This window comes from Pteropus medius, unplaced genomic scaffold (assembly GCF_902729225.1).
Source record: "Pteropus medius unplaced genomic scaffold, Ma_sr-lr_union100, whole genome shotgun sequence".
Taxonomy (NCBI): Eukaryota; Metazoa; Chordata; class Mammalia; order Chiroptera; family Pteropodidae; genus Pteropus; species Pteropus medius.
Window position 1 is genome coordinate 1,405,583 of NW_024354503.1, and position 11,437 is coordinate 1,417,019.

Sequence of the window (11,437 nt, forward strand, 5' to 3'; positions counted from 1 at the left end):
AGAGAGAGAGAGAGAGGAAGGGAGGGAGGGAGAGAGAGAGCGCGCGAGCGAGCGCTTTCCACTGCTCTTGGAATAAAGTCCAAATCTCTCACCTGGTCTACACGACCTCATGGGGCTGAGCCCCTGGTGACCTCTCAGCCTCACCTTGGGTCACTCCTGCTCTTGCTTTCTACTCCGGCTACACTGAACATACTATATATAGGACACTCACCTCAGGGCCTTTGCACATGCTATTCCCTTGGCCTAGAATCTTTCTCGCTGTCCTTTTACCTGGCTAATACTTAACCCATCCTCAGTGTCAGTCTCTAGAGACCCTAAATCCCTTCCGACTCCATCCTTGTTCTGGGACTGTAGACATACAAAGGCAGGGGCTCTGCTCCAACGGAACTCCATCTGGTAGTAAAATCTAGTACGAGGCAGTTACTGAATGACAGGCATGAATCCCAGCACTTTACATAATTATATTGCTTGTTTAAACCACTCTCTGAGTTTGCTACTATTACTATTCCTATTTTACTTATGTAGAAACAGAGACTAAGAATTTAGGAATTTGCTTGAGAGTGCTCAAGGAAACAGCAGAGCTGGGGTATAAACCCAGGCAGCTGGCCCCAGAGCTCAGGCTCTTGGTCTGCGTCAATGCAGGGAAACAAGGCAGAGTGGGAAAGTTCATCCAAGGTGACTTGTGCTCTGACAGAAGGCAGTCTGGGGTAGGGAGTGACGAAGGTGGTGGGAATGCATGATGGATGGGCAGGGGGATAGTCAAGAAAGTCTCTGAGAACAGCTATGGAAAGGAGACCAGGCGTAATGGGTTTGGGACACATGACCTGTTGTTATTAATGACACCCACCTCTTTGTGCATGCACCTGATGTGCTCTGAGCGGATCTCCCCTCATGTAATGTTTGCAACCACCTCAGGAGGGGGTTGTTATCCTCACTTTACAGAGGGGCAATCCAAGGCTCAGAGAGGAAAATTTACCTGCTGAAAGGGCCTTTATAACAAATAAGTGGTGGATCCACGGTTCAAGTTCAAGTGGATCCCACAGCCCCTGCTCTTAACCCCTCAGCCACACTACACAAACAGGAATCAGTGAGTGTGTGGTAGGGACCTGCTGCCCCATTCAGGCAGGAGGCAGACGGAACATCTCCAGCCCACCTAAGCTTTGCACGCACACACACACACACACACGTGTGTGCATGTGTTGGGATGGTGGTGGTGGTAATGAAGGGCCTTGTTAAAGGGTCTCCCAATTATCACATTAAAATAAATAAGCGGCAGCGAGACGGGCCTAACCGCATTCTCCAGAACTAGAAAGCAGAATAAGTGAAGGCTAGCACACAGCCATTCTTTCCAGCTCTTCACGAGGCTCAGAAGGACAGAACTGCAATAGCAATAATATTAATAACAGCTCCCGTTTACTGAGGACCTACTATGTGCACTATCCTATGAGCTTTATAGCTATACACAAATCATTTCAACCATTCTTCATAACAATCCCACGAGAAACGTGTTGCTGCTGTTCCATTCCACAGGGGAGAAAACCGAAGCATAGAGATGGTCACTGGCCCAAGGTCACCCATCTGAGACTAAGTGACAGAGCTGAGACTAGAACCCAGGTCTCTCTGGCTCCGAAACCCACATCTTAACCAGAAGGAACAGTGGGGTAGCAGCCCCAAAGATCAGGGTCCAAGTGCCACTGCTAACTCCCTGTGTGGCCTTGGGCGAGTCTCTTTCCCTTTCTGAGCTTGTCTCGCCCCGAGGAGGTTGGTCTCCATGATGCCCAAGTCCCACTTCCACTTCTGCTCAGACCTTCTGTGGCTCTGTGAACTCTCGTGCTCTCTCATTCTCCCCGCCCACCATGCCTAGAAGCCCAGCAGGATGCTGAGTAACCACCCACCGAATACTCAGGGGCACCGAAAGTCCAAGTACCTCCTTCCCGTGGCCGCCTCCTGCCCCAGATCAGCTGGGGACACCAGGGAATCACAAAACCACAGGATTCTCTCTAGCCGCAGCGGCAGCAGGAACCAGAGCCCAGAGGGGCTGGGCATCATCTCCTTTCTACCATCGCTTCCTCTGTCCTCACGTCTCAGTAGGGTATGTGGAAGTGGGAGAGGCGGGCTCTGGCTCTGTGCCCTTTTGGCCTCATATCTCTGGGTCACAGAGCCTGGGGTGGTGGGAACGTGCTCACTCTGGGAAATTCCTGAGGTCTCCCTGCAAGGCTGAGTTCAAGTGGAAGTTTTAAGACAAGCCTGACTGACTCCAAAGGCAACTTGTGCCCACCATGCTCTGCTTCCAGAACGTCTGGCAGCATCTGGGGTGCTCTGTCCCCTCTCTTCCATCCTCTGAAAGTAGCTGTTAAAATCCCAGATCCTGGAGGAATATAAGCCTCCTTGCCCTCAGGACAGGTGACTGTACTGAGCCCATGCTCACCTCTCACCGGACACCGGCCTCCCTGCCTCACTCCTGCCCGCAACAGTCCATCCTCCACGGCAGCCAGGGCCCTCCTAAAACAAATCAAACCAAGTCATCCTCCTCCTTAGAGCCCTGCAGTGACTTCCTACTACAAGGGAATAGCATGAAATGCCGACTTCCCCCATGACTGACAAGGCCCTTCATGCCTCGGCCCCTCCATGCCCCGCTCTTCCTACCCCTTTCCCCCTTACTCCCTCTGCCCGGCCACAGTGGCCTTCTTGCCCTTGTCCCTGTCTCATGCCCTCTGTACTTGCGATTCCTCTGCTCAGAACTCTCCTCTCCTAGATCTCTGCCACCTCCTCGGCCTTCGGGTTTCAGCTCGGCTGCCACCTCCTTCCTTGCCCACCCACCTGGAGCAGCCCCCGCCCCACCGTGCACCACTCCCCACCACTTCGCTCCTCTCTTTCCTGTCTCTGAAGTGGCCTTTCTGGCTGGTTGGGTTGCCTGTGTCGTCTCTGGCTTCCTCCCCTAGAATGCATCTCTTCGACGGCAGGGATTTTGCTGCCTCATCCATTTTGGTCCCCACAATGAAGTAAGACCTCACTTCATCCTCACAACCCTGCAGATGAGGATGCTGGAGCTCAGAGAGGTGGAGTGACTTGCCCAAGGTCGCGGAGCCAGGAAGTAGCAGAATTCACACCCATGTCTGCCTGATGTCAAGGCCAGCTCTACAAAGCCTCCTCCTTGGGTGGGGGCACCCACAGCCGGGGCCCACGTTGGAGGACTCTCACCAGGAAGGACTGATTCGCAATGAGGCTCTTAGGGAAGGTACCAAGAATGAAGATCCTCCACCCACTTTCCCAAATGGTCCTTCCTCGGAGGTATGGGACAGCTGGGGCTCACCAGTGGGGCAGGTGCCAGCCTAGAGTTGGAGAAGCACAGAGCGAATGGCTCCCAAATGAGAGGAGACCATCAGAAACTAGGGAGCTGGGGAAACCATCATCCCACCTAACGTTCTGCAGAAGGGGAAACTGAGGACCAGGGAGGGACTTGCCAAAGGTCATACAACCAATCAGTGGTCAGACAGCCTCATAGCCCTGGGGTCTCCAGGGCCAGGACCTCCTCCCTGCCTTGACAAATGCCAGGGGGAGACCCAAAGCCCAGGCTCTAGGCAGAGGGCCCACGTGGAGTTGCCAGGCCCTGAGGGCAGGGACAGGACCAAGAGAGTGGATCTGAAGCACTAAGACGAAGAAAAGACTCCATTCCTTCTTTCTTTCAAAAAGAAAAAAACATTCCTCTAGAGCCTCCCTAGGCTTGGGCAAGTGGGCAAAGAGGTGAATAATACACTCTGAAAATGGAGCACCCTAGGTACCTGTCTGAGAGAAAGGGGTGCTCAGGTCCACAAAGAGACAAACACAAGAGTGTCTCAGCAGCCCAGACTGGAATCCACCCAATGTCACCCACAGACATTGACACATATATCTACCCAGTGGGATATAAGGCAGCCCAAGAAAGCAGATACTTGTCTAGGAAGCAACACGGACAAACATAAAAATATTCAGTGTTGACTGAAGCTAAAGGAAACCAGGCCAAGAGAACATGAATTCAAGCCGTCCAAGTTCAAAACCGGGCAAAACTAGACAGAAAGCAGATCAGCAGGGGAGGCTGATGGTAGAGGACACGTGGAAACCCTGGGGGTGTGAAAATATCCTTTATTTTTTTTTACTAGGTGGTAGTTACAGAGGTGTGTACGCTTGTAGAAACTGAGCCACAGGAGATGTGTCTTACGTAAGTAAATCACACATTTTTGTTAAATGCACGGTCTTGCTCTCAAGAAGTGCAGACACTAGCAGAACCAAGACCGGCATGTGGTTCTTATTGTCATACTAATAAAAGAGGCTGATATCCACGGGGCCCTCCTGTGTGTGTGCCAGGATGGAGCTGGCTTCTTCTAAAACAGCATCTGATTAAACTCTTCCAACTCCTATACAAAATAGGCCCCAATAGCTCCAGATTAGAGATGACAAAAACAAAGCTCAGAGAGGTGGTGACACAGCAAAACATGATGGAGCCAGGTTTGAACCCAGGCCCAGTGGTCTCCAAGGCCCACTTCTGCTGCATGGGCAGCCCCACCGCCCTGCCCCGCTCACAGCTCGGGGTTGCCAGTCCCCGCCCTGCACCCCCCCACTCCAGCTGAAAGGAACAGCTCATGTACTGGACTCCAGTGCTTCTGTGAAAGGGCTTAGGAAATGTGTCCTTCCTCCCTTTTCTGACTCCTCTCCCTCCCTCCCTCATCTCACAGCCACACATCTCTGAGGCCATTTCAGCCCTGGACCACCCCGCCCAATAAGAAGGAACCCCAGGGGCTAGGCAGCTGTGTGAGTGTGTGTGCTACTGATCAAGGGGCTTTCTCAACCCCTGGGCTCCCCCAGCCCAGCCTGCGGCCTCCGAGAGCTTGAGGTTCCAGTCCCTACCCCTGGCTCCAGTTCCCAAGTGAAGCGATCCAGTGTCTAGATTCAGGGAACCATAAAATGTTTATTTGGAATAACCACCACCACTATTTATTCAGTTCTTATCCTGTGACAAGAGCTGTGGAGAGTTATTGCATTAATCTTCACTGACAAACCTCCAAAATAGGTACCACTAGGATCTCATTTTATAGATGAAGAAACTGAAGCTCAAAGCAGTTAAGTTACTTGCTCACAGTCACACAGTGAGGAAGTGGTAGACTTCGGATTGAAACCCAGGTCTGCCCAACTTGCAGCCCGAGCTCTGAGCCTGAGAATTACGCTTGTCATTCTACCTGACATTGCTAAAAAGGCCCCTTAAGTTGGTCTGTTCTAGCCATGCCATTTTATAGATGGGAAAACTGAGGCCCGGAAGGGAGAAATGTCTTGTTCAGGGTCACGTGAAATGTTAACGTCAGGGTTTGGGACAGAAGCTAGATCTTCACCCTTGGCCTTGCTTTCAGTGACCAGATCAGAGCAGCAGAGCAGGCCACGTGCACCTGGACGGGCAGTGAGTGGGAGGCAGGCAGGGAGGCGGAAGGCTCTGGTTCCAAGCAGAGGTAAATATTGACATGACGGTGTTTACACTGTAACCCTACTCCTCCTGGCTTGCCTCCAGGCCTCTCCTTCCAAGGAAGCAAGGAGCACATGGGGAGGAGGATGGGAGAGAGGAGGTTTCTGGGCCAGGGGCTGATCCTCCTGCTCAGAGGGGCATGTGGTCAGGAAGTCAGGGACATCATCGCCAGACAGGGGGCCACTGGAGACTTGGGCCAGGGCCTGTGGGAAGCTGGGGGTCTGCACTGAGAGTCACAGGCCTCGGTTTAAATCCTAGCTCTGCTAGTAACTGACCCCAAGAAGAGTTGGTGGATGGGGAGGAAAGGACTTTACTGTCAAGTGCTATGCAAAAGTGAAAGACTTAAAAAAAAAATCAGTATTTCAGCCTGGCTGATGTCGAGCCCCGATCAGCAACCAAGACCTCTGGCCAACTGCCTAAGCTTCATCCTCATCTTCTGGGATCCTTCCCAGGAAGGCAGAGTTTCTGCTAAATTGACTGGCAGCTTGGAACTGAAGCCAGTATCTTGAGGAAGCAGGGGCTGCCGCCTCATTCCAGTCTCTAACTCCTTAAGTAATTTTTGGGCCTCCACTTTCACAATGCTGTGACGGGGTAAACCTACTTCCTGGGGTTGATGTGAAGATCAAAGAAGTCACATTTAAGTGCCAGGCAAATGCTAGATGTTCATGTCGTCCCTCAGTCTTCCCACCTGTAAAACGGGGAATTTGAATGAGATGGTTATGAATCCCCTTTCAATGCAAGCACTCTATAGTTTTAAGATCTAGCAGCCGGGCCTGCCTCCCTGTCTCTGGGCCCTGAAGTTAGACCCTCCCTCAGCTAATTTCCTGAATGTTCTCCAGAAACATCTCCCAGGAGCCTTGTGGGGATGAGGGAGTAAGGCTTCTCAGTAAGCCAAGACAGGCCTGCGAATACCCCAGTCACCCCACCCTCAGGGCTCCTGGGGAAAGGGCCAAAGCCCCAGGCCCTAGTGCCAGTGCCAACCTCTGACAGTGGGGTTCAATCGGCACTGATTGTTCATTAAACTTTGCCCGCCCGCACCCCGCCTCTGCCCCCGTAACAGCCATAACTCTTTGAAGGACAGGGGAGTCTGTCCTTATTTTAATCTCTCCAAAGCTTAGTTCCTAGGAAGCATTCCATTCCACTAACTGTTGCCACAGGAAGTTCAAATGCCACCTCTTCTGGGAAGCCTTCTTTGATACACACCCATGTCCAGGCTGACCCTGGAGCTGCATCCCTAGGTTGGTACTTACCATTTTCTACCTCATGTCAGAGGCGTTTGGGAACTTGGCCTTTCCCTTCCATTAGATTGAAGTTTCTTGAGGCCATGAGTTCTGCTGGTTATATATATATGAGGATACAGGAAGGAATGTCAGTATCCACAGGGAAAGGGGCTCTGTGGGACCTCTGGGACCACAGACTCCTCCTCTCTTCACTGCCCATTCTGGGTGTGGTGTCCAGGCCACCACCATCGTCTCTCCCAGAGCCACTCCAGCAGCCTCCTAACTGGTTCCCCAGCCTCTAGCCTCACCCCGCTCCCCATTCTTCTCAAAGCAGCCTGTATGATCATCTCAAAATGCAAATCGTCCATGTCACTCCCCTCACTCTGAACTCCTGAGCGGCTCTCCCTTGCCCTGAGGATGGAATCCCAAATCTTGAACGTGACCTTCCCTGCGCACGCCTGCCCCTGGCCACCTCCCAAGCCCTGTCTTCCAAACCTCCAGACAAATTAATTCCCAAACGCACCATGTTCTATCCCGTCTTGCACATAACTGCTCCCTCTGCCTGGAATGTTCCTCCTAGTCCCCCATTCACTCTTTAGGCCATAGCTTTAACATCACGTCCTCAGGGAGCCTTTCCGATCCCCAGGCCAGGTTCCCTTATCTGCTCCATGGCACCCTGTGTGTCTCCTTGGCAACAGCAATTGCACTTGTAACTTCCTGCTCCATATCTGCCTGTCCGCCGGACTGGAAAAGAGACCTATTGGTCTCATTTGAACTGACCGCAGCCCCAAAGCTTTATATTGTGCCAGGCAGACTTGTTTGGTGAATCAATGAATGAATGAATGAATGAAGCACTTTGACTATGGCAGGGGTGTTTACCTAATTAACTAAAAAGAAAAAACTGAGAGGAAACATAAAAAGTGGTGAATGGCTGCTGATGGTTCCTCCCTCAAAGTGTGGACTTTAGCCAAGCTAGTTATATTGGCTAGTGCCTGGAACTACGGCCTCCATGCCCCTCAAATCCTGTTCCTCCACTGACAGGGCCTGGTCTCTCCAATTCTTTCTGGGAAACAATGTATTTAACAGAAGTTAACACTTTAACAAAAGTTAACAATATGCCTGTTTACCAAAAATCGCAGCAATGCAAGGAAACATGAGTAACCCAGTTACCAGCACAGAAGCTGGCTGCCCAGGGAAAGGCACTCCTATGCTCTGGGAACCCCACACAGACTGTCAGGGGCCATGTGGCTGGCCTCCCATCTTCAAATCAAACGTTCCTTTAAGTTCTTAATAGTCTGTGTTTCTACACTCTATCCTAGGTTGTTGTATCCTCATGATATCCCAAGAAGGGAGCGAATCCGCCCCACTTGGTAAGAAAGGAAGTGCCGAGAGAGGGAATAGCTAATCTGAGGTCACACATCATGCAGTATTCAAACCTAGGCGCTGGACCCTGTCTTCAACGCAGCAACTTACAGTAAAGATGATTCCCACCCCTCAGCCGTGGCTTTAAGCTCAGTCATCAGTTTGGAATGTGAAGGAACATTCTCAAGGTGCCACAAACAGCAGACTGGGAACACTGGGCTGGGCTTCCTTCACCCCAACCTATCTGCCTGGTAACCCTCCAAACATCTAGGAGGTCTGTGGCTGCTCTGGCACTATCCTGCTGTGTGACCCTGGGCAATCTCCTTTACCTCTCTGTGCCTGCTGCTGGGTGCTATGAGGACAACTGAAGACGGAAGATATAAAAGGTGTCCTCAGAACCCTCACCCCAAAGCTACACTGGGGCGGCGGGGGGCATCCATTTGAGGCCCTTAGGAACAGCGCTGACTCCTGGTCAAGGGGTTAGAGACCTGGGTGGGGAACTGGGGACAGTCAGGGAGATCCAGCCAGGACAACAGGAAACAGCACACACACTTTCCAAAAGAGCCCTGTTAGGAACTGGAGGCCAGGGGAAACTTGGCCATGCTGAAGGGAGGGAATGCAGGACTTGTTTAAAACCCATAGAGAGCAGGAGATGGAAGGAATAAACACTTTAGCAGCCCTGAATCACCCCACCTCAGGAATGAGCACACGGACTGGTGTTTAGGGGAAACCAAAATGACAGTCAGCCGTCAGCCTCCACCCCACCCACACGTGGTGGGTCAACAATCCACAGTGCAGCTCCAACTCCTCAGCCAGACTAAGCCTTTGACGACCTGGCACCAGCAGCGTCCCTTGCCCACTTTCTCTCCTCCGTCCTGGCTCTTTCATGCCCTGGTACCAGGCAAGCCCCATTCCGGCCTTTCCAAGAGCATTCCCCGTGCTCACATGTCTGGTCCTCTGCCCACATAGCTCTCCCCACCTCGATGTTCTTTCCGACTCAGCTGTCACCTGCTCAGTGAAGCTTTCTCTTATCTCTCCAGCCAGGAGGGATCCCTGGCCTGGCCTGATATCTTTGCTCTCCCAAAGATATGCCACGTAGCCTGAGGGTCCATGCAGACATCTATGGACTGGTAGACGTTTCCTTAACACAGTTTTTATGACACTTTGTTCCTTCCAAGCACAGGGCTTGGTATATCCTAAGTCTTCCATAAACCTTTCTTGAATGAAGAACAAATGAATGATTCTGTAAGTATCACTGACTCCTTCTTCTTCTCCCCACGACCATGATAAACTTTAATCCTTCCTGCAAACTAACAGATATGTTAGATGTCAGGCAGAACTTCTCAACGTGAGCTTATGGGTGAACAAGAAAGGAAACTAAGCTGTGTTTTGAGCAAAGCACTCTCAGGGGTTATCTCGCCGAATCCCCACATCATCCCTGCAAGATAAGACTTACCATCTCATTTCGCAGACAAGGAAACTGATACTCGGGGGTGAGGCTACAATTTGATCAAAGTTCCTGTCTGTTTGACATCAAAGCCTGGAGTCTTCCTGACAGATTAGGGGGCTTCTCAGGTTGTGAGGCTCCGAAAAGTGTCACCCAGGCAAGGTGGCCTCTCTTTGGTAGTTTTTAAGGAGAAAAAAGTTCTCTTTCTGAGTAACAGGTCAGGGTGGGCTTGGAGGCAGAGTAAATAACATGACCTCAAAGTCTCATCTCCTTTTTGGAGACCTTAAATCAAGTGCCGATCAACAAGAAGTGAGCTCACTGAAACTGCCCCAGCAGAGCATTCCAGGAGAGGGATTCCTGACCAAAAAGGTAGGTTGGATCCAAGATGGTCTCTAAGGACTTTTGAGTATGCAGTCAAGCCATAATTTCATTATTATTGACTCTGGACAGGCAAGTGATGGTGGAAGGCAGGGTAGATACTAGTGGGGTGAGGGAAGAGGAAAGGGGTGTTAGAAGGGGACCCCAGCTCTGGGCAAAGTAGGGGTGGGGCCTGAGGAGTCACTGGGGGACTCTTCGTGTCTACAGGGGGTCCCATCCTGCCCCCACCTTGGCCCCCTTAGGCTTCACAGCATTGTCACAGAGAAGTGGTAATGGCTGTATCTCTGAGACTGGCAGCCACCATCACTGATACATGCCCTCCTCTGGCCCTGCATGGTGACTTGTACCCAGTTAAGAGGGCACAGAACAGGACTAGGAGAGAATCAGAGGGGTCTGTCCATGGGGAAAGAAACTCAAGAAAAGTAGGTGGCTTGGCCCCCATGATGGAGGAGTGTCAACAGGCCCTAGAGAGATGATTAAAAAGTCTTGGCTTTCCTTCTAGAGACAAGCCCCCTCCCTAAAACAGCTCTCAACAAGCCCAGCCTGGGGTTTCTCCCCTGGGGCTTCAGAAGCCCCCATGAAATCTCCCTCCCCAGCTCCCTTCTTGATGTCATTGCCTAGCCCTTCCTCTAAGACCTCATTCCTGGGAGATGCTGGGGAGATCAGATGGCTGGGCACATGGTCTCCAATTGTCCCCTGGTCTCTGACAGCGACCAACCAGGCTGCTCAGCCTCCCCCACTCTCCAACCCCTTAAGCCATAGTGGGATCGGTAGTCCCAGATAGAGCGCCCGAAGGCGATCGACGCGGCCACTCGCGGTGCTCCAAGCCGAAAGTCACCCCGGATCCACCTGGCGTCCCGAGACGCTCAGGTGCGACTGGATCCAGCCGCTGCAGAACTGCCCCTGACTCCCGCTCCGGACCCAGCCCGCACGATCACGGTCTCCAAGCTCAGACGGGTCCCGGGACTTTCGGCCGCCCCAGACCAGAACCGCACCAACTGTCCCCAAACCGATTCGGCCACCCCGCGCTCTCCACATCTGGCCGGGTCCAGCTGCCCAGACCAAGCTCGGCGCGGCCGCCCCCTACGGAACCGAGCGCGGCGCCGTCCGGCGAGCCGAGCCATGCCCGCGCGCCCCCAGACTCCCCGCCTCCCGAGAGCTGCAGCCGGCGCCCAGCCCCCCGCGAGCCGGGCCGGCCACGGGTCCCACGCCGGCGCCGCTGCCGGGGACTCGTCGAGGCTGGGCCGGCGCGGCACTCACCATAGCTCACGCGCTCCGCTCTGTACGGCTCCGGGCTTCGGGCCCCGCTTCTCCGGCTGCGCGGCTCCGGGTCCCCGGCGGCGCGCTCGGCTCCCCGCGGGCGAGCGCGGCTTCGTCGCCGAGTCCCGGGGGGGCGGGCCCACCGAGGCGCCAATGGTGGGGCGCAGGGCCCGGGCTGGGCAGCCAATCACACCCGGAGGCTGGCCTTCCCCCGCAACCCTCTCCCCCTCCGCCAGCTTCTTAACCCTTAGCTCGCCAGGGCCAGAGCCCGGGTGGCTT

The 11,437-nt window shown here is 53.2% G+C and overlaps 1 protein-coding gene across 7 annotated transcripts in view; it reads right to left on the reverse strand.

Annotated features, from left to right (window-relative positions):
* LOC120595977 (uncharacterized) overlaps positions 1-11,431 on the reverse strand; it is a 49,643-nt gene extending 38,212 nt beyond the window's left edge. For 2 of the 7 annotated variants that reach the window (XR_005651040.1, XR_005651042.1), the window contains exons 1-2: positions 11,159-11,431; positions 6,093-6,179 (exon numbers count right to left, since the gene is read on the reverse strand). The gene's annotated coding sequence lies outside the window, so the exon portion shown is untranslated. Of the gene's footprint in view, positions 1-1,927; positions 2,503-4,925; positions 6,180-6,741; positions 6,826-11,158 lie in introns of those variants that run through there. The other 5 variants (XR_005651043.1, XR_005651041.1, XR_005651038.1 and 2 more) reach the window with 5 other exon arrangements.
* Positions 11,432-11,437: the final 6 nt, after the last annotated feature.